The sequence below is a fragment of the Macaca nemestrina genome, chromosome 2 (genome assembly GCF_043159975.1).
Source record: "Macaca nemestrina isolate mMacNem1 chromosome 2, mMacNem.hap1, whole genome shotgun sequence".
Lineage (NCBI taxonomy): Eukaryota > Metazoa > Chordata > Mammalia > Primates > Cercopithecidae > Macaca > Macaca nemestrina.
The window spans coordinates 52629220-52652547 of NC_092126.1; the positions used below are offsets into that span (position 1 = coordinate 52629220).

A 23328-nucleotide genomic window follows, 5' to 3' on the forward strand; every position below is an offset into this window, starting at 1 on the left:
AGGGGGCTGATGGGGAGTGGGAGAGGGTGTAGAAATGGAAACTTTACATTCTTACCTCATACAACTCCTTCCAAAGTAATTTATTTTTAGAAAGATATTATTTCAATAATAAAAGTATTCTATTTAAAAGCCAAAGAAAACTTTATAATCACATATTTACAATCATTTGGTTGCTTAATTTTATCTATTATGTGTGGATTTTCAGCCTCAGGTAAAACATTATTATTCCTATTTCCGGGAGCTTGGGGGAAGTAGCACCTCACGGTCAGGATTCATGCCACTTATATCAGACCTTTTGCAGCATCTAGCACTTCCCCCCTGAAAAGCAGTTCTAATGTATTCACATTATAAAGTACATAGAATTAAAATTAAAACTACTGAAAAATTTGCAGTGCTTCTAAGATGACCAGAGACACCTTTGCCTTAATGTGTTGGAGAACGATAGAAGTCAATACCTAACAACTTTTCACTTATTGCAGTGACAGTGCAGCTGATGAGCTAATGCCATCTCCTCTTTAGCCATAGAGGAATATTGTTCATGTGTTGCCCAAGCTAACTACAGCAGACTCTCTAGAAGTGAGACCCAGGCATATGTATGTTTTCATACAAGCTCCGGATTCTAATGTGACCTCAGGTTTGAGAACCACTGGGGTAGACAATTATAATTCTGCCTAAATTCACACAAGGACTACTTTATTTTTCTAGTAGTAGAGTTAACTGCCTGTTAATTTTATATACATGAAGGCACATGGAGGTAAGATGCCCTGAGACAACAGAAGCTAGAAACTAAGTCTGCTGCCTAGGTTAGAAGTCCCCACTGTGTTTTTAAGGCCAACTATGATTCACTTCTCTTAAACCTAAGATTGCCTGAGAGGGGATCCACGCGGCCTTTGGGGAATGAGGTTGGGCAATGCTGCTGGTATTAGTCCCGCTGAGAGTACCGCAATGGGGGCATCAGTAGGGGAGACCATAACTACTGTAAGTAGCATAGTTTTTACATCCTAAATGACTGTGTTTTCCCATTATCGAACTACCTCCCATCTTCCCTCATCCTCTTAATGAGCTCTCATTTAACTAAGTCATTATGATAAGCAAGCCCTACTAATTGTGTCCCCACCCAAACCAGGTCCTCTGCATTACAGCATATAAATTGTGGAAATAAAAGATAGGTATTGGAGGAGGTAGCAATAAGGAGTAAGACATGTCATTTGTCCTCACAGGTGGATGTTTACAGACATTTCTAAGCACCTGCATTTTCTAAGTCCAGGCTTTGTGCTCAGGACTCATGTCTGCAGCATCTGCAGAAATTTCGTATTTTAGGCCTCTCCCCAGACCGAGTGAATCCTCATGTTACAGTAGGTAGCTAGTCAGTCATGCTCAGGGCAGGAGAGGACTCCCCGCACCTCCCACCAGGAATGTCAGGCAACCATCAGGTGATGGTCAGGCGGTTGTTAACTGTCTCTCCAAAATAATAATTGGTCAGTTGCAGCTAGTGCCAGGGAAAGGCAATCTCCCAATAGATAGAAAAAGCCTGAAACTGGTAATCAGCAGTTTTCCAGTAAGACCTCAGGAGTTGGGCAAGTGAGCTCAAGCATGAGCATTAAGAGGCAACATGGTAGAGTTTAAATGGTATATGACCTTCTAGAGACATTCGACTGGTAAGGGGAGAACGCCTCAAGAGAGCATGCGTACAACTTCACTAAACACACCGCGCATGCTCCCCTCCCAAACGCTAGCAGGCCACTGCCTTTGCGGACAGCCCACCCCACGGGAAGAATCAGGAAAGCAATGCAAGACCCTGGAAGTATGCCAACGTGTAAAACTCTAAGTCAGAGGTCAAACCACGCACTTGATCTCTCAAGTCACCTGCTTGGCCTTTCTCCTTTCATTCCTGCTCTAAAGCTTTTTAAATTATTAGTAACTTTGATTCCTGCTCTAAAACTTGCCTCAGTCTCTCCTTTTGCCTTACGCCTCCTCGGTCAAATTCTTTCTTCTTAGGAGGCAAGAATTGAGGTTGCTGCAGACCCATATGGATTCGCTGCTGGTAACACTCAGTTGATTTGGATGCACATTAAAATGTGAGAAGCACTGAACCAGCACACAAAGATGACTGTGAGAGAGTTCCGCCTGCAGGGAGTGCATGGCTTCTGGCAAATATTTTCTTTTTACAAAAAGTAACAACATGGATCTCAGAAAAATGTATAGTGAGTGTGTGTCAAAGATTTATTTAATTTGCTAATGAGGGGACCAGCAAAATGGCAAACCTGGAGCATAGGGTAATAGGAGGAAACTGATAAATGTAGTCAATAGGAAAAAAGAAAATGCTGGAATACGGGGGCAAAGTTAGGTACAAAACAGATTAATGTCCTTCCTCCAGGACCTTAAACCTTTGGGTTTATTCTTTTTGATTGGAAGAAAATAGTTGGCCTCTTTCCTGGATAAAAATCATTTGTAATTTATCAATCCTCTACAAATAAATATCTAATTTTCCAGAATCTAGCCTCTAGTTAACAAAAAATAATCAGTTAAAGTTACTTTCCCTTTAGGTCTGTTTGTTAAATGATGCTTGAGTATGATGCCAAAAACTATATGATTATCTCCAGTTTTGTGTAATTTTTCCTAACAACTCAGAGAGGAGACAGATCTAGAAATAAATAATTGCAACAAAATAGCATAGTAGGCACTGTTCTAAGTGTTTCCATGAATTGGCTCTTTTAATCACAGTCACGACCCTATAAGCAGGGGCTATTCTTATCCCCATTTTACAGAGGAGGAAATTGAGGCACAATGAGGTAATTGTGTACACAGTCTCTATATACAGGCTGATGGTGGCCTTGGATGCACTCCCATTTCCCATTTCTAATTAAAATTTGAATTGGGTAGTGAGATGTAATATGACAATTTGGTCTGTGGGCTGCCTGGAAACCCTAAGATGGTTTGTGTAGAATGCCTGCTGCATTTTGCAATTGGGGATGCTCCTCCTGGTGCTCAGACCTCACGTGTCAGCTCATTACACCATCATTCCCAATCCCAGGGCTGGAGCAGTTAAGTTGGTGTGTCTAGTAGAGACAAGGGGAGGGAGACTGGTGTGTATGTCGTATTTCAGTGGGATGGATGTGTCAGTGCTCTTCGTAAAAAAAACAGAATTTCATAGAAATCTGGCATTTTCTGGAAGTCTGGGTGTTTAATTAGAGGGCTATATGACTTGATTTGGTGTTTGGAATCCACTTTAGCAAGATGAGTTGCTTTTTTCTAATTAAATAAATTCACAGTCTAATCCTCTAAAAATATGTTCGTAGAGCCGGGCGCAGTGGCTCACGCCTATAATTCCAGCGCTTTAGGAGGCTGAAGCGGGCGGATCACCTGAGGTCAGGAGTTTGAGACCAGTTTGGCCAACATGGTGAAACCCTGTCTCTACTAAAAATACAGAAATTAGCCAGACATGGTGGCGGATGCCTGTAATCCCAGCTACTCGGGAGGCTGAGGCAGGAGAATCGCTTGAACCCAGGAGGCGGAGGTTGCAGTGAGCCGAGATCATGCCATTGCACTCTAGCCTGGGCGACAAGAGCGAAACTTTGTCTCAAAAAAAAAAAAAAAAAAAAAAGTTCATAGACAGTGGAAGGACTGCTCCAGCCTGCACATCCCAGGGTAGGTGCTACTTTCCTGTCCCTGCTGTTCTACCTTATAGCTGGCACATGGATGAAGTTGGAGACAGGACTTGATGAGCCAAATTGTTCTCCTCAGCCTCCTTTTGTGTTGTCACAATGAGCTGCACGTGCAGAATTGTTTTTATATGTAATTGCTCCCATGAGGGGGTAATTGCACCCAAAAGTGGCTGGTTGCACCAATGGCAGGAGCAATTAGTAATAAAAATGCAAATAATTGCAGTCATCCAAATTGCAGTCTTAAAATAGGGACACCCAGTAGAAGCTTGGTGAAGGATTTGGCCTGCTCTTTGTCCTGCTGAAAGCGTATTTGTAATTCAAAACCAATATTATAATCTCTGGGCCTTCCTTGAGTTTCCATGCTTTTAGGAGCCTCTTAAAAAAAGGTGTATATTATGGGACCAATAAAAAATCAGACCAATTCCAAATGTCAGCTCATTTAAGAAATAGAAAATGGAGTGACTTGGAGTCAAAATTATATTTTGGAAAAAAAAAAAACCCCACTGACAATTGAATAAATGCATTTTTATCATAACTGTGAATTTGATCTCCATACATCAAACCTGGGGGAAACAGGTTATAGAAGTAGTAATAAAGTGATTTTTTATTACTCAGCATCTAGGCACAATTTCAGCAACTCTAGCTACACATCTTTCCTTCTACCCCTGCCCCTCAAACAAGTTATTCTCAATGGCAGCCTTGGTGAAGCCTAAGCATAACCTGTCTCCATAGCTTTGCACATGTTTCCTGTGATCTCCTACCTTCCCCACTCAGATAGCACTGGGTTGTGCCGGGTGGCTTTGGTGCTCTGCTGCTCTGGATGGCAATGTTGAGCTGACAGGTTGTCCCCTATAAAATGGGGATAAAATACTGTTTTCCATTTGTGCTGTGCTCTGTAACATAGGCCATAGGGGACGGCATCTTTCTGCTTTTACAGCCTCACAGAGGTGTTAGTGAAACACCTCTCCTTTGTTTTTGTATCTCAACCTCCCTCCCCAGCTCTAGCTAGAGAACTGCAGGAAGAAGGTACAGGGGAAAGCTAAGGGTGGGGGCAGAGAAGGGGGATCCACGGGGCAGTGTGAGCCCTGCACTCCTCATCATACTCAAAACCACCCCTTTACTCACATTTGTGCACACACACGAATCCTTTCTTCTTTTAGGAGTTTCCTCCCATAAATTTCTTGGACACTCATGCAAATGAACATCCAAATGGGCTCCTTTTATTGGTCCACAGTGTTCCAGAGGTACCTGGACACACCTGAATTTTACTAGTAAGACAGCCCCAGCTATCCTTGAGACCCCAGCTATAACGGCACTTGGTTGACAGAGAAACATTGCCCTAAGGAACACAGGAAGGGAAAGCAACATTTTAGAGCAAAGTGTTTTACAGCACAGAAATAGCGAGCTCCTATTGATTACTGGCCCGTAGAGGCAAATGTCACAAACAGAATGAAAAACATAAACTCTGGTGATGTGTGTATTATTTAGCATTCTTATGTTGGCAAAGTCTTTTCCTCAGGGAAGAAGTCTGTTACATGAATCAATGCCAACTCAACCGGAAGAATGTGGAAGAAATGTAGGAATACATAAGGCGCTTCTCTCCTCTAGAAATGCCACACTTTTCTTTTGCTTGCAGGGTAGTGGTAGACCTTGCAATGCTTTGTGGCCACCCTCAGGGGATAGGAGTAAAGCTCATTTGTTGACAAGAAACAATTTAAAGAAAACATTGGGCCACCTGTGGGCAGAATGTATTTAAACACCAAAGGTTGGCCCAGCAGTGGAGATCTCACGGCTGCTGCTCCAGGCATGAGCTGTTAGTTGATTTAGTAATAGCCTCCTCCACCCAGCGCTGGGAGGAAATGTCACCTTCCATTTATTCCCACTGTTTGTAGCATCTGGGATGCCACTCGATCATCCAGCCAATATAATTCTTCCTTCTTTCATTGCTGTAGGCAGCTCTCATTCAAAAGAGTTATATAGCAGATAAAAGAAGAGGCAGCAAGTGGTCAAAAATGACTAAGAGTGAGGGGTTATAAAGTGTTTTTGCTGAGACTGAGAAAGGAAGTATAAAGAAAAAGAGAATTGTGCAAGAATAAGAGGGCTATTCAGATATTGTGATATCAGATGAAATGTGGTTGGGTCAACTATTTGGTTTGGGTAACCAGAGAAGGGAAGATCATTTTGAGCCCCTAGTAAATCTCCTTGAGAAGAAGTGACTGTCCATGTGTCCCAGGCCTAAAAGAAACTATGACTGTTTATGGAAGGAATTCTCTGTGTACAAGCTGCAGGCAGATTCTGTTCTTCTGCCTCAATGAACCGGTGTGTGGTCAGTGAACTCTGTGTGACAACGGCTTGCATATGGAAAACTGCCCATCTGCTGGACTTTCACATGTTGCAGGGAAGCTGCAGCCTTCCTGTTTGCCTATGCTAAAATTAATTTAAGCTAGGGATAAACGCTTTAATTGCTCACTTAGGCTTCAAGTTCAAATATTATTGGAAGACATAGTGCATTAGTGAAAAAAGATCACATTAAAATGTAAATGATTGACATGCAAGTCTAAATCAGAAAGAAGCTGTGGGAGAGGGAAGTGACAAAGCAGAAATATAATCTGTTGAGAGCTCTGGGTAGAATTCATGCAGAGATGTTGGGGTGTGAGACCACAGTTTCTAAATGGCATGAAGAAGATGGAGCTCTGGGTCAGCAGAAGGAGGGAGAGCAGTGTTTCATAGTGTCATGGATGTCCACTGATTTCACCTGATTGGTATTCTTTCCCCTTCGTCAGGTAACAGCATGTTCTTTTTTCTTTTTGGGCACTATGCTTCTCACACCGCATGTGGTCCTGGAAAAACATAAGTTCCCCAATGACCTTCTCCATCCCCTCTGTGGCCCAGTCTGACCAACCGGCAGTCTCTATCATCTGGAACACTGGCCTTCCCTACCGCATGCTCTACGGACGCTGGGAGAGAGGAGGTGTCTATTTTACTCTGGGATTTCTAGTTGTAGGGATTGGGTGAGCCTGGAGTTGTTGGAAGCAATTTTCCCCAGCAGTATGAGAGAAACTGCCTATAGAACCAAGCCATCACACAGAGGAAAGCACGGCCAAGAGGTGGGGAGACAAACACACTCAGAGTTCTGACGGCGTCACTAAAGGCCCCAGATCCAGCCATGCCTGAAGGGAGAACATGCCAGTTACAAGAGCCTCAGTGTCTCAATAGAGCTCTTTTTAAGTTACAGTTGGATTTTTGTCATTTGAAACCCAATGCAAGGGAATTAGAGAATAAAAAAGTCAAAGGATTTTAATAAGAGTAGATACAAACACTGTGTTTAGACTTTATTTTTCAAAGGCCCGTCACAGAAAAATGCAAACTCTGTGTTTCTTTGAATGTGATTTTGCTCTGAGATGGAAACGTGGGTTTTGGCTTTACCTGAGCAAGTTATTTATTCATTTTGTTTCCTCCTTTATAATATATGAATAGTAGCAGTGCCTGCCTCCAGTAGGTTAATACATACAGAGCTCTTAGAACAGTGCCCAGCACATAGTAAATACTGTATACATATTCTCCACTCTAGTAGTCTCCTTGCATTTCCTTTCTTTCCTCCGTTAATTTTCCCCTCTACCTGAAGTCAGCATCAAAGAAAAGGTGCAGTCAGGTGTGGTAGTGCAGATGCCTGTTGTCCCAGCTACTCGAGAGGCTGCAGGGGGAGGAATGTTTGAGCCCAAGAGTGAACCCAGGAGCTCAAGGTCAGTGTGGGCAACATGGTGGGACCCTGTGTCAAGAAAAAGAAGAAAGAAAGAAAAAGAAGGAAGGAAGGAAGGAAGGAAGGAAGAAAGGAAGGAAAGAAGGAAGGAAGGAAGGAAAAAAGGAAAGAAAAAGGAAAGAAAAGAAAAAGAGAAAGAGAAAGAAAGACAGAGAGAGAAGGAAAGGAAGAAAGAGATAGAAAGAAAGAAAGAAAGAAAGAAAGAAAGAAAGAAAGAAAGAAAGAAAGAAAGAGAAAGAAAGAAAGAAAAAGAGAGAGAAAGAAAGAAAAGTGGAAAACTAGTCTGGTAAATACCAGGCAGAACTTGCTTTGAAGGTTGGGGGCTGGGAAGTAACTGAGCTGGTGAAGGCAGAGACTCTTCAGTGAATGGGGATAGAAGATAATCCTGTCAAGAACACACATTTGTTAACAAAGTTGAGTTTGTCAAATATAGACTGAACATATTAATCAGTTTATTCATATTAGCCTTTAATAGCTTCTTAACTACTGAAAATTTAATGCCAGGACATATTTTCTGGTATAAGATTTTAAAGACAATTTGTAAGGCTGTAGGGAAATCATTCAACCAAATCACCTGTGGAACAGTCAGCAGAATGATCATAAAATATTATAGAATATTAGATAATACAAAAAAAGTATAGGTGTTTAGGTTGGTTATTGATATGGTTTGGCTGTGTCCCCACCCAAATCTCATCTTGAATTGTAGCTTCCACAATTGTGGGAGATAATTGAATCATGGGGCTGGTTTTCCCCATACTGTTCTCATGGTAGTGAATAAGTCTCATGAGATCTGATGGTTTTATAAGGGGAAACCCTTTTTGCTTGGCTCTCATTCTCTCTTGTCTGTCACAATGTAAGATGTGCCTTTCACCTTCCATCATGATTGTGAGGCCTCCACAGCTGAGGCAGGAGAATAGGGTATGGAGGCAGGGAACCTAAGGCCATTTTACACCGACTTCCGAGAACTAAATTGAAAGGAAAACCCTACCTTCCCACGCCTAAGTAACAAAAGGACCAGAGACTACTACCTTTACAAATCCCCACCTTTTCTGCAAGGCAGATGAGAAATTGAATGTCCACAACCAGTCAGACTGATTGCGGGCAGAGTCTTCCTTTGTGTAAAAGTGCAACTTTGTAACTTCACTTTAACCTCTGATGGGTTGCTTTTTGCAGCCTATCAGATGTTTACACAGGAGTGTAACCTTTGTAACTTCCCTGCAGCCTCTGATTGCTGGCCACCACTTCATTTACATGAGGTGACCACCAAGTGGCCAATGGGAAACCTGTAGAGGGTATTTGGACCTGAGAAGATTCTGTATACAAGCCCTTGAGCCCCTATGCTCCGGCCGCTCCCACACTGTGGAGTGTACTTTCATTTTCAGTAAATCCCTTCATTCCTTCCTTGTTTTTTGTGTGTGTTTTGTCCAATTCTTTGTTCAAGATGCCAAGAACCTGGACACCCTCCACTGATGACACAGCCACGTGGAACCGTGAGCCCATTAAACCTCTTTTTCTTTATAAATTACCCAGTCTTAGGTATGTCTTTATCAGCAGCATGAAAATGAACAAATACAGTTACACACTAACTCAGAGCTGAAGATACTTGGTTACAGAATATTTGACATTTAAAAAAAACAGGGACCCTTTTGTGCATGACTCCTTCCAATGCCCTTGGGGGACATAAATTTATGTGTTCTCTTGTTTATATATTTTATAAGATTTGCAAAAGTAAAATTTTTTGTATTTTTTTTTTAAAGAGACTCTAATATTGTAAGAACTCCAGGCCCCATAAAACCTGGAATCATTTTCCGTCAAAGGACTTAACACTATTATGATAGATTTCCTAGTGTATTGATAAGAAAAATAATCAACCAAAATTTGGAAATAAGACCAAGAGAGAAACCACGACCTTTTAATATCAGCCAAGGAGTTAAGAAACCCATCAATGAGTAATTACCTAGGGAAATGTATCTTTGTTTGATTCCTTTTTAATTAACGTTTACAGGTCTCAGACTTGGTGAAATTACATGCTAACTTGTAGACATTTTTGTCTGGTGGAGATGCAAATGACTTCTGTCTGAGAGAAAGGGTAACCTAAAAGATTATAGTTTTATTGCCCTGTAAGACATTAACAAGTTTTGTATCTAATCTAGTAATCTCATTCTCTATTTTTTGTTGCCAAGGAACACCCAGTTCCTCCAATATTCTTTGTACCAGAGTTACCATCTTACAAATTCCCTCCTTAATGAATTAAATAACATATTTGACATGTGTTCATTCTAAATTTGTACAGGAGTTACGTCTTTAACTTTTCGGAAATTGTACTTTGACAGTACGTTAAACTCTCCAAAGAAAATCATTCTATTTATAATTTATTGTGACATACACGAGTATATGTCACCCATCTTTATGTTTACTTATAGTCAGGATTCAAACTTGGCTTGAGCTGCTCTCACCACAAAACCTAATAATCTCTTTCATTTTATGGCCTGGTGGGCTGGCACAGAGCCCCAACTTGAAACCGTGCATGTAACCTTTCTGAGCCTCAATTTTCTCATCTGTGAAATGTGGGTTGCTGTTAAGATTACGAGATGAGGTCTTTAAGGCTCTGACACAACACCTCACATATTTTCCCTCAATAATTGTTGATATCTTTCCTGCCTCAGCCAGTATCCTTTCAGTTACCCAAGGCAGCCCAGGTGTCTCCCAGAACTCAAGGCAGAAATTGAGAAGATTAGACCCACAGCCGTACTTTCCTGGCAAGTAAACAGTTGCAGCAAAAAAGACCTAAACCGAGGAGCCCATTTCTCTTTCTGATTATGGCTTAAATGACTCTGTCAGCCCCAAGACTCACCCAGAAGCAGAAGATGGCTTCCCTCCTTGGGGCTTTCCTCCTGAACTCATTTGGTTCTCAAACAGCTGAAACTTCGCTGTCTTGTCCAACTTTTTTTTTTTTTTTTTAACCATTGATTGGGTCCTTTTTAATTATGTATAGTCTGTCTTTCCATCTTCTCATATTCAATCTTGAAGGCAAAAGATGTTTCCATTTTAGTTCTCTAGTTCCTTCAGATAACTCCTCCCACCCCCCAAAATCTAGCAGCATGGTCAATATGATTTACATGGCCTGTATTCCTGGCAAGACTCTATGGGATGAAGAATGTATGGACAAAGAGGACATGACGCTGAGTAGCTGGAACGGCTAGAGTGGGATACTGTTTCAGCTATTTTTGCGGATTTCAGCAGAGGGACTCGAGGACCCTGGGATTCTGGACCACTGTTTGCTCCATTCTGCCTTCGTAATCCACCCCTGGACCTCCCCCCTCATGTGTTTGCACCTTTCATTGTCCAGACTCCATTACTATTTCTGGTTCCCTAAAGGCCATGTTCTACCTCCTTCCATCTTCAGATATACATACACACATCCCTTTCTCCTTCATTTATTTACTCTTTTGAAACTGATGCCCAAGGAAGTAATTAAAAAGTTTAGGGGAGGCAATTGAATTAGATTTGTCATAAAAACAGCACTCTGAGCTCTCAGGACTTCTCTTTCAGTCAAGATGGAGGAACCAGGACCAGATTTACCCTCATGCCTATACAGCTAGAAAACCAAACAAAATATATGAAACAATGGCCTTCACATATTAAACAAGATGTGGTGCAGGATTGTGATATATGATAGAAGGGAAACAAATGAGGTGAGCTCTGTAATGCGCCCAGGTTTCTGCCTGCAGGCTCTTTCTAAATTGCAGCACAAGGAACCCAACTTGGCCCAACCATCATGCCAAAGTGAGGAGAGAGAGATCAGAGTTTGGGGAGCCAAGGCAGCATAGTACCAGAGACAGAGAGAGAAAGGGAGGAAGGGAGGGAGGGAGGGAGAGAGGGAGAGATAGAGAGAGAGAGAGAGACAGAGAGAACCAACAAGAGTGCCCTAGAGAGATGTAGAGAAATATCCTCAAGTTTTTGGCTGAGTACAGATCTGTAAATGCATGAGAAGCAGGAAAAAAGCCACTAAATGGTGCGGCAGAATTCCTAGACTTGAAAATAGCTTGTATTTCACCATCCAGAGTTAAAAGATCTTGTAATACACAGGAAATTGAAAAAATTCCTCAGAAGGGTATTATTTTAGTAGTAAAAGTAGTAGTAATAGGGCTAAAATAGCCCTAAAGATCCCTCTGAACTCATTCTAACAGAGTTGGAAAGCAAGCCCCCAAAGGGTCAAAATCATTCCATGTAACTTAGCTGTGTATCAAAAAATCCAACACTTTTTAAAGGAATATAACAAAATCCAGCAATTAATAATGTAAACTTTACAATATCTGGCATGTAGTCAAGACAAAGAATATTACTAGGAGTAAAAAAGGACTTAATAATAAAAGGGTCAATTCACTGAGAAGACATAAGAATCACAATTGTGTATGTACTTAACACAGAGCTTCAAAACATATAAGGCGAAAATGGTAAGACTGAAATGAGATATACACAGATCCACAATAACATTTGGAATCATCAACATTCCTCTCTCAGTAGTTGACAGAACAAATTAGAGACACAAAAGCCCGTATATGAATATTCATAGCAGCACTATTGCTAATAGACCAAAAGTGGAAACAAGCCAGATGTCCATCAACTGACAAATGAGTAAACAAAAATGCAGTATAGTAAATAAAGCCACCATAAGCATTGACTTAGTGAATACTGAACCATTGCACCTAGGCAAAATATACGATTATGTTCCTGTGAGCCTCTGGTCACAATATTTCTGTCAACCAATCAATAAATAATTTTTCTTTGCCTTTGTTTCTGTTTTAAAGACACCTTATTTAATATATATTGTTGATTCATTAACATCTAACTCACAGCCAACAGCACTATAACTCATGCCTCAATAAAGCTTATTTTTATTTATTTATTTATTTATTTTTTTTGAGACGGAGTCTCGCTCTGCCGCCCAGGCTGGAGTGCAGTGGCCGGATCTCAGCTCACTGCAAGCTCCGCCTCCCGGGTTTACGCCATTCTCCGGCCTCAGCCTCCTGAGTAGCTGGGACTACAGGCACCCGCCACCACGCCCGGCTAGTTTTTTTTGTATTTTTAGTAGAGACGGGGTTTCACTGTGTTAGCCAGGATGGTCTCGATCTCCTGACCTCGTGATCTGCCCGTCTCGGCCTCCCAAAGTGCTGGGATTACAGGCTTGAGCCACCGCGCCCGGCCAAAGCTTATTTGAATCATGTATTTTCTCTGTAACATATATCACAGACTTCTTGTGTGAGCAACACAAGATAGCACTTCAGCACTACACTTGGGTGGGGGGCATTTTAAATAGCAAATTCACCAACAAAAAGCAAAAAAAAAAAGCCAAAAAAAAAAAAGTGCTATGGCTTGAATACTTGACTCCTTCAGACTTCATGTTGAAATTTGATCCCCAATATTGGAGGTGGGGCCTCATGGGAGGTATTTGGATTATGGGGATGGATCCCTCATGAATGGCTTGGTACCATCTTTGTGGTAATGAGTGAGTTCTTGCTATATTAGTTCCTGCAGGAGCTGGTTGTTAAAAAGAACTTAGCACCTTTTCTCTCTCTTGTTTCCTCTCTCACTATGTGATCTCTGCACATGCTGGCTCCCTCTGGCCTTCTGCCATTAGTGGAAGCAGCCTGAAGCCCTCACTGGAAGCAGATGCTGGTGCCATGCTTCCTGTACAGCCTGAGAAACATGATCCAAATAAATCTCTTTTCTTTATAAATTACCCAGCCTCAAGTATTCCTTTATAGCAACACTAGGTGGACTAGGACAACATGGCAATAAACAGACCACAAAAAGGACACTTCTTTATAGTTAACGAAATCTTATTTACATTAGCATTAAAAAATCATGACACTTATAAGTAAGTTATATAACAAAATACATGAAAGATCGGTATGCTGAAAACTCAAAACATTGAGAAAAATCAAAGACCTAATAAAAGAAGGGTATACTGTGTTCATGGTTTGGAAGTCTTACTCTACTCTTGTTACAATGTCAGTTCTCCTTGAACAGATCCATAGATTCCACAGATTCAATGCAATCTCAATCAAAATTCTGGGAGCCTTTTGTTTTTGTTTTTTTTTTGTTAAGAAATGGACAAATTTAGCTGAGCTTGGTGGCATGCACCTGTTGCCCCACTTACTCAGGAGGCTGAGCTAGATGGATGGCTTGAGCCAAGGTGTTTGAGACTGGACAACATCGTGAGACCCAATTTCTAAAAAAGAAAGAAGGAAATAAATAAATGAATAAATAAATAAACTGACCAGTTGATCCTCAAGTGTATATGGAAATGCAAAGGACCTAGAATGGCCAAAACAAAAGTGAAAAACTAACGCCACCTGATTTCAAGATTTACTACAATGCTAAAATAATCAAGAAAGTAAGGTATTGTCCTAAGGATAGACATAAAGATCAATTAAACAAAATAGAAAGTCCAGAAGTAGTCTCACATATACATGGTCAATTGGTCTTCGATTAATGAGCCAAAGCATATAAATATGGGAAAGGAGGGCTTTTTCAATAATCGTGCCAGATCAACTAGGTATTTATATGCAAAAGAAGTACCTTGACCTTTACTTCACATTTTAAACAAAAATTAACTTGAAATGGATCATACACCTAAATGTTAGAGTTAAAACTACAAAAGTTCTGGAAGAAATTGTGGGAGAAGATCTTCATGGCCTTGTATTAAGCTGTCTTCTTTGACAGAACACAAAAAGGCATAAACCATAAAAGCAATAATTTGAACCTCACCAAAATTAAAAACTTTTTCTTTTCAAAAGAAAAGAACAGTGAAAAGGTGAACTGCAGTGTGGGAGAAAATATTTACAAAACATATATGACAAAGGTCTGCATACATAATCTATAAAGAACATGTACAACTAAATACTAATCAAACTACCTGATTAAAAATTGTACAAAAGATTTGAATAGATCAAAAAAATACAAATAACCAAGAAGTACATGAGAAGATTATCAACATCATTAATCATTAGGAAAATGTCAATTAAAACCACAATGAGATATTAGCACACACTCATAATTGACACATGACTGACAATACCAAGTGTGGTGAGAATGTGAAGTAACTGAAACTCCCAGATGTTGCTGATGTGAATACAAAATGTTAGAACAAGTTTGGGAAACAGTTTGGTAGTTTTTAATAAGTTAGATGTACAACTCTGATTATGATATGACCCAGTAATCCTATTTGTAGATATTTACCCAAGAGAAAAGAATACTTATATTCAAAAAAACCCTTTTATTTTAATGTTATAGGAGCCTTTTGTATAATAGCCTTAAACTGGAAACAATCCAAATGTCAATTAATTTTTGAATAGATAAACAAATCGTGGTATGTCAATATGATGGAATACTAGTCAGCAGTAAAAAGGGAATGAACAACTGATAATACACAACACAGATGAATCTCAAAAGCATTATGCTAAATAAAAGAAGTTGGACAACAAAGACTTCATACAATATGATTTCAATTATATGAAGTTCTAGAAAAGTAAAAACTGAAGTGTTCCAAAGCAGATCAGTGGTTGCCAGAGACCAGGTGTGGAAGGAGTCTCGAGATTACCTGTAAAGGAACATGAGAAACCTTTTTTGGTGTCATAGAAATATTCTACTCTCTTGATTGTGGTGATGGCAGTGGTTCTACAACTGTATACATTTGTCAAAACTCATAGATCATACATATAAAATTGGTGAACTTTATTATATATAAATTATATCTCAATAAATCTGATTTTAAAAGACAGAAGGAGAGAGGCCCTCTGGTTGGTACAAAGAGGATGGGGTGGTGAGGGTGATCAAGACTAAAGACCTAGATGCTAATTATTTAGAGACAAAAGCTGGAATATTCAAAAAGAAACTTGAATGATAAATGAGGGGAAAGCACAAGAAGACCAAAAACGGGAAAAAACAGAAGCACAGAAACAGATGAGCTTCCTGAGCACAGATTTGTGTCCTAAGATAACTTAGAGACAAGGCACAGATTTGCATGACAGACACTCCCTGGGTACACAGGCCCCTGTTCCTTCTTCTGCCCTACTTTGGTCTCACTTGAATGTTACACCAAGCAGCTCAGGCTAATTCCAAGGTAGGCTCGTGCTAACACCACTGTTTCGGTTTGCCACATGCATTTTTAGTACTCCCTGAAGACTGGTTCTACTGTTGGTAGAATTTGGTAGAATTATAAGCTACCTTCTGAGGCTGGAATGCCCAGAGGCCACTTGTTTACTCTTTTGGTTGGTGAGCCCATATTCCTGCTGGGCACTCACCCAGTGGTCATTTCCTATGTTCACATGATTCCACCTTGGTAAGGTGGTCCCATGCAATATAGGGAACTTATATTCTTTATCTGAAATTTACATTTAACCGGTTTTTCTGTATTTTTACTTGCTAAATTTGACAACATATCTGAAGGCTTTCCCCTAGGATTCTGCGTCTGCCTATTGTCCCTCCTAAGTAATCCCTGAGACACTGTTTACCCCGAATCTTATCACCTAGTGTTAATAGTAGAAGTATGTTTATCCATCAAGAAACAAAAACACCCTGCCCAACAACTGGAAGAGAGGAATTGTCCTCTCAAGATTCAGGCTAGCCAGAAGAACGGAAGTATCTTTTTCTTAAACAGCTATTTCCTCAACCACAGGTAAAAAAACAAACAAACAAACAAAAAACCTGCTTTGTCCTGTCTCCTCACCATGGAGCAAAGGGATATTTCCCTTTGCATGTTTAGATATAAATAAAGATTAAGTTCTTGCCTTAAACTAGTAGCAACAAGTTAAAGATGTAGCCAATATAACCTAAGATTGATTCACTTCTTTTTCAAGTTATTTTACCTACATTTTGTATGGAAAGGTCTTAAGGAACCTATTTTTTTTCCCAAGTGTGTCAGAGTTTACATTGAAAGTAATTTCATACTAAAGAAAAACATCGTGAATCATGGCATTTTGTGTAAGGATTAAGAATTCTTTATTGTCTGCATAGTGCTCTAAAATGTCTTATGAATAAGCCAATATTTTCAATCTTCAGCTCAATCGGCTTTATTATTTGAAATCTGTGATCTTATACTTGTAATGTATTTTGAGCACTTTTTCATCCTTATTAATAATGAAAATGAGATTGTTAATGAAGCTAAATGACATGGCTGGGATTACAGTACGTTGATTGTTACAGAGTTCCTGAGTCAGAAATTCTTGCTCCCTTTTCTCTCCCTGCAATTGGTGATGAGAAATCTATCTATAATCTGATATATTATTATTATAATCTATCTTACAGTCTATCTATAATCATCTTTTATATTCTGGTTCTCCATTTTTTTCTCTTATGATCCATAAATTAAGAACATATACTTATGACTTAAATATTTAAGAATTGGATAGAAGTATTCATCCATAAATTTTTATCCCCCAAAAAGCCACAATCCATAGCCCCAAACCACATGAGTAATGCCTATACGTGTAAATATGATTCTTGTGTATTAAATACATATATGTATATATCATGTTAAGATACACACAGCTGACATATATTATATACTGTGAGGTGGGTACATGTGATTGGAGGAAAAGACTGTTGTCTCTCTGCACTCCATTTTCCTTTGCCCCACTGTATCACTTAGGCATGTAACCTCTTTGCTTCAAGCTATTATAAAAGAAAAAAGGCTATGCCTTTTAAAAGCATATGTGCTGAGGAGCTCAGGGCATAAAGAAGACCTAATGAGAAGGAGAGAGTCTTCCATTTGATCCTTAATTCCTCCAAAGGTTCACAGGTTAGTGGAATAGGGAAAGGAAGACAATTAAAGGAGAGGCAAAGGGAGGTTAGCTAAACTCTGATGTGACCTGAGAAATGGTTCCCACATACTGCTCCCTCCCCTAGGCTAAGACCCTGGGAAGGAGGTAAGAAGCAGGGTAAGAAAAATACCAGATAAAAGGAGACAATCTGAGCGTGGTGAGCATCTATACTCTCTTGTCCCTCTACCCCAACCTCAAAGGGGTGGCAGCCAGAACCAGAGTCCCCTGGAATCTTCATGTGCATGCTGGAGCAGCAGGGTTCAGGGCCTCAGGCAGCCTCATGGAGCTGCTTGTGCCCTGGGCTGCAGCTCTGAGAGCACTGAACTCTTGCAGCCTTGCTACCTCTCTGTGTGAACAAAGACCAGACAGCAATAAGGATGCCTCAGTCTTCACCAACTTGGATGGATCATGACCCAGACCAGACAACCCCTTCCGCCCACTGCCTCGGCACACAGCTCTACCCCGGTAACTTAGAAGGGAGGAGAAACCCTTCCTGACTGAGATTGTTTCCTCATAAGATGTGTTAAGGTTTGTTCTCATGAGACTAAAGTGATATATTTTATACCACTAAGTTTGTGGTCTGAAATACCCTGTACACACACATATACATATACATAATGTCCATATATATAAATTTTATTTATACCTATATATATAATTTTCACCTATACCTATAAGTATATGTAATTTTTTATTTATACCTATGTGGTATATATTTTATATATTTTAGTTATGTGCATCCTCTATTTTATGTTTCCGGTTTGTTTTAGGGAATTTGCTTGCAAAGTGGACAATAAGAAGGGCAGGCTTTTCTTTGCTATCTGTGATGAAGACTTGAAAGGGTACACAAAAAAACTTAGTATTTTAGTGGTTAAGATAAGGAAAACGAAAAGAAATTGTGTAGGTGTGTGTGGTACACATATGTGCATAGACGAATACACAGATACATAGGTAAGTAGATAGATATGGAGCTACCAACTCTCTGCCTACAGCAGTTGTTTTCCTGATGCAGAAAAACCAGAGTGCCACGAAAGCCTCCACATAAACTTGAATAACATTATCTCCTGGGTTCTCCAGTCCACGTCACCAGTCTTAGCTATGTGGTTCATCTCATGGCCTCTTGTGCTCTCACAACGGATGGGTAGAATTCTTGCTTTAATTCTGGTGCTGGATTGTGCTTTTTAAAATAATTAGATGGTGAGTGGGGAACACACTGACTTAATTTGCCCCAGCAAGACTTTTTCTCTATTAATGAGGGCAGCATGAATAAACTAAAGACCCTTTCTGCAGTAACCTGTCAAAGGCTTTTTCAGATAAAGCATTGGTTGTAGGTTTTCATTTTCAGGAAGAAGGAAAAGAATTACATTTACTTATAAAATAATGAAAGAAAACAGAAGAAGGTTTTTGGTGTCTCTTCATGAATCACTTAAACAAACAAACAAAAAAAGAGATAGATTTGTGAATAGCAACCCAGATGGAGAATTTGCTTATGTGAGGGGCAAAATGGTGCAGTGACTGAAGCACAGATCTTGGAGCCGGGGGCATGGGCTCAGATCCCAGCTGTGTCTCTCACTAGCTGGTGTTTAGCTTCTGTGCCTCAGCTGTCCCACCCATAAAGTGGAATTGAAAGAGTTATCTATCTGATGGAATTCTGAGAATTAAATGGTAATCTGTAAAGAACCTAGATTAGTATTTGTTTTAAAAGTGTAGCAGTCCATTCTCTCATTGTTTTGAAGAATTACCTGAGACTAGGTAGTTTATAAAGGTAAGAGGTTTAATTCACTCACAGTTCCACAGGTTGTACAGGAAGCACGGCTGGGGAGGCCTCAGGAAACTTACAATCATGGCAGAAGGTGAAGGGGAAGCAGGCACGTCTTACATGGCCAGAGAAGGAGGAAGAAAGTGAAGTGGGAGGTGCTACACACTTTTAAACAACCAGATCTCCTGAAAACTCTATCATGAGCCAGCACCAAGGGGATGGTGGTAAACCATTGGAAACCATTCCCATAATCCAATCACGTCCCACCACACCCCACCTCCAACACTGGGGATTACAACTCTACATGAAATTTGGGTGGGAGTATAGAGCCAAACCATATCAAAAAGTGTAATGTGCTGAGGGTAACCACCAGTTTACCCTTCTCCATATATGACAGAAATAGAGGAAATAACCTAGAAGGCAATGTAAAGGACTTAGGTTAGAAATAAGAAAGAACTGGAAGATTGTTTTTTAAGTTCTGGAATGGTCTACCCAAGAAGCTGTAAGTGCGTAAAAAACAAAGCAGGAGAGTTAGTTACTCATTTGACCAGAACAGTTTTAGTGCAAATCTGTTATACTAAAGCCATTTCAGAATAAGTACCTACCTTCTTGACCTGATGGCTTAGAATTTCACTCAGTTCTCACGTTGGGTGACTTTAAATTATCTATGTCACTGTTGACCATGGTGGATAATTGTCATTTTCCTAAATGTACATTTGCTCTGGTGGTCAACCCTGCATATTAAATCCCTAGAGAAGAGGCGTGCACTACAGTCAGACCTGCTTGAACATTTAAGATGATAAAGATCGAGCAAACACAGTGACTCACCTTCTCCACGCTAACTCCTCGCTAGCTCTCCGGCTCATACACTCTCACACCCGGCTCAAGATGGCGGCGGCGCCTGGAGACTCCGACTCCTGAGAGGCAGACGCATTCTCCGTGGAAGACCCAGTGCAGAAGGTGTGGGGCGGCGGCACTGCCGGTGGGGACCGCTAGAAAGGCGAGGACTAGGACGAGGACATCAAGGATAACTGATAACAATGATGACGTAAAAAAAGAAGCAGCAGAAGTAAAACCAGAGGTTAAAAGTTCAGAAAAGAGAAAAACAGCAGAGAAGATAAAAGAGAAAGAACGGCAACAGAAGAAAAGGCCAGAAGAAATTAAAAAGAGGTTAGAAGAACCTGAAGAACCTAAAGTGCTAACACCAGAAGAACAATTAGCAGATAAACTGGGGCTAAATAAATTACAGGAAGAGTCAGACCTCTAATTAGCAAAGGAAACTTTTGGTGTTAATAATACAGTTTATGGAATAGATGCTATGAGCCCATCTTCAAGAGATGATTTTACAGAGTTTGGAAAGTTACTAAAAGATAGAATTACACAATATGAAAGGTCACTATATGATGCCTTTCTTTTTGGAAATCTTAGTTCGAGATGTGTGTATTTCATTGGAAATTGATGACTTGAAAAAGATGACCAATTCACTGAAAACAAAGCAAAACCAAAAAGAAGAAAGTTGTGGTTCCTGGAGGGGGATAAAAGCTACCAGGAAAGATGATCTGGCAGATTATGGTGGTTATGATGGAGGATATGTACAAGACTATGAAGACTTCATGTGACATTTTATCTTTTCCTGGTGTCATTTTGTTTTGTTTTGTTTTGTTTTTGTTTTTGAGACGGAGTCTCGCTCTGTCTCCCAGGCTGGAGTGCAGCCGCGTCATCTAGGCTCACTGCAACCTCTGCCTCCGGGGTTCAAGCAATTCTCTGCCTTAGCCTCCCGTCCTGGTGTCATCTTTATGTTGTGCACAATCCCTTGAACATGTAGTACAACTTCCTTTCCTTTCAGTTCTGCCAAATGCTACAATTGGAAGTTCAGTTGTATCTTTTGTGTTGGTTATTTAGCCCCTCGACCCTTAGGTGCTAATGTGCAAATGAGGGAACTTGGATCTTGCTGCCAAGGGGTTAAAATTGGGAACTTCAGTTGCTACTAAATCATAGTTCAAAACAAACCTAATAATATTGTCATTGTTGCTCTCTGATTTCATAGCAGCAGTCACGGAATTGGAAACAAAAGATTGCAACATGACAAAAAAATTGTATAGTATTTACCAGTATCATTCAGTAATACAGCCTTAACCATACCTCCTTGAACTGCTCCATAACTTGTCAAGAATACCATTTTGCAGCAAGGGCATGTGGTGTGCACCTAGTATTAAAATTGCTTTGTCTTAAAATTGAACATGATGATATTACAAATACATTGTGAAGAAGACTGCTTATCTCAGAGTGAAGATACTGTGGTTGATATCTTCACTCTATAGTTTTTATATCAAACTGCAGCAGTAGTTTGATATAAAATTAAAATGACCAAAACCCTCCAACTTTGAAGCTAAAGGAGGTAAATTTCTCCATTATTGCATTACAAGTTGTGGAATCTCTTGAGTGCAAAGTAATTTATCAGGCTATTTCTACTGATGAAGTGCTTCAGCTGGGGGAGGGAAACTCTTTACCTGTTTTTATTTGCCAATTTAAGTGTCTGAAAAACCAATCGTTGTTCTCTTAGGCCACAGTGGAACAACTTTACCAGGGTTTTGGCATTTCCTTCCCTTTATAAACATGCTCAGTAAACTGCACCAGTTAACTGCAGTTTGGTAAATTGTTATGTTAACAATTGCGACATCTGCAATGTTTTATAAAGGAACTAATTTAATAAAATCACTATCATGAGGACTCAAAAAAAGATGATAATGATTTACAAACAGCATTTTAACACTCATTTTGACTATTCAGAATAACCTACTCTGCAAGTTGATGCTATCAAACAAAATAGAAAGTTTCTTAAAGTTTTCCAGACTCAGTTGTATGACTTGATACATACTCTTTAGTTGCTTGAAAAAAGGTCAAGACACAATACAGAACGATTAAAATAAACTTTAAAAACTAGGTTCCTGGGACCATCTGTGAGCTGCTAGTATTTTGCCACCAGGAACCAAAAACTCTCTATGGCCAGCTGATCTTTTGGCCATAACTAAACCAAAAGATACTTCGAAATAAGCAGAATGAAGGATTTTACATTGTGGGGACTGATTGATTTTACAGGTAACTCTTTCCTAAAGATCAATATAGACACTTACAAACAAGACTGGACAATCTGTAAGAGAGTCATATTTGACTGCAGTATTGTCATCATAGGAAGAGTAATGGTGCTTTTGGTCTATATTACAGTCAGAGTTGAAAGGACCTTAACAATGATCAAGGGTAACCCCTTCCCCTCATTTTTCAGATGGCAAAACTGAGAGACCTCAAGAGTTTAAAATCTTTATTTAAAGCCAAACAGCTTGCTAGTAGCAGAGCTGTGATAAGAATTCAGATCCCCTGCCTAGACCTTCAACTTAATCTCGTCCCTTTTCTCTCTCACCACCCAGACACCATTGTCCTCATTCAGTTCTCCTGGCCAGCCAGGCTTGATTCCACCTCAGGCCTGGGCACTTGTTTCCTCCACCTGGCCCCCTCTCTACTCCTACGGCTTCTCCTGGCAAGTGTTACCTCAATTATGATCCTTTACAGAGGTTCTTTCTAAAATCCACCAGTCACTCTCTATCATATCACTCTGTTTAATTTTCTTCTCAACACTTATGGATATCTGAAATTATCATCTTTATTAACTATTATTTCTCTATTATCTTCCTGCCATTCACAGGTAACCTTCAGGAGAGCTGGGGCTTTACCTGTCTTGTTCACTGCTGTATTTTCTGCTTCTAGAATGATATCTGGTACAGTGTAGGTGCTCCATGAATACTGTTAAATGCATAAAAGAAGAAGAAGACAGCTTTTAAGAGTTGCTCTGTTTATCTGTATCTTCTGATTATCTTGTACTTCCATCTTAATGTAGCACATTAATACTAACTACTATTTATTGGGGATGTGCTATATTTTCAAATGTTACGTTAGGCCTTTTACAAATCTTATCTCATTGTCTTCACAACAACCCTAAGTGGAAGGCATAATTATCCCTGTTTTATGATGCAAAAGTTGAGGCTGAGAGAATTTAAGTGGCTCAAGCATCTGGCAGAGCCACAGTCAGATCTATAGTTTTCCAACTTGAAAGTAATCATGTCTAAGATTTCCAACCTCCTTTATTTATTATATCTGTTCCCAGGTGTTCAATATCAAGGCAATATCAGTAAACACAATTATAGAACACTTACCAGATTGTGAGCGCTCAGAATGGGTTTAATTTCACATTAATGATGAAGCAGTCAGTTGGAAGTACAAAGATGCTCATAACTGCGTTGATCTGTGAATGTTCAAGAGAGC

At 39.9% G+C, this 23328-nt stretch overlaps 1 pseudogene; it reads left to right on the forward strand.

Moving 5' to 3' along the window:
• The first annotated feature begins 945 nt into the window (after positions 1–945).
• LOC105463713 (eukaryotic translation initiation factor 3 subunit J-like) lies at positions 946–20728 on the forward strand (annotated as a pseudogene).
• The last annotated feature ends 2600 nt before the right edge of the window (positions 20729–23328 follow it).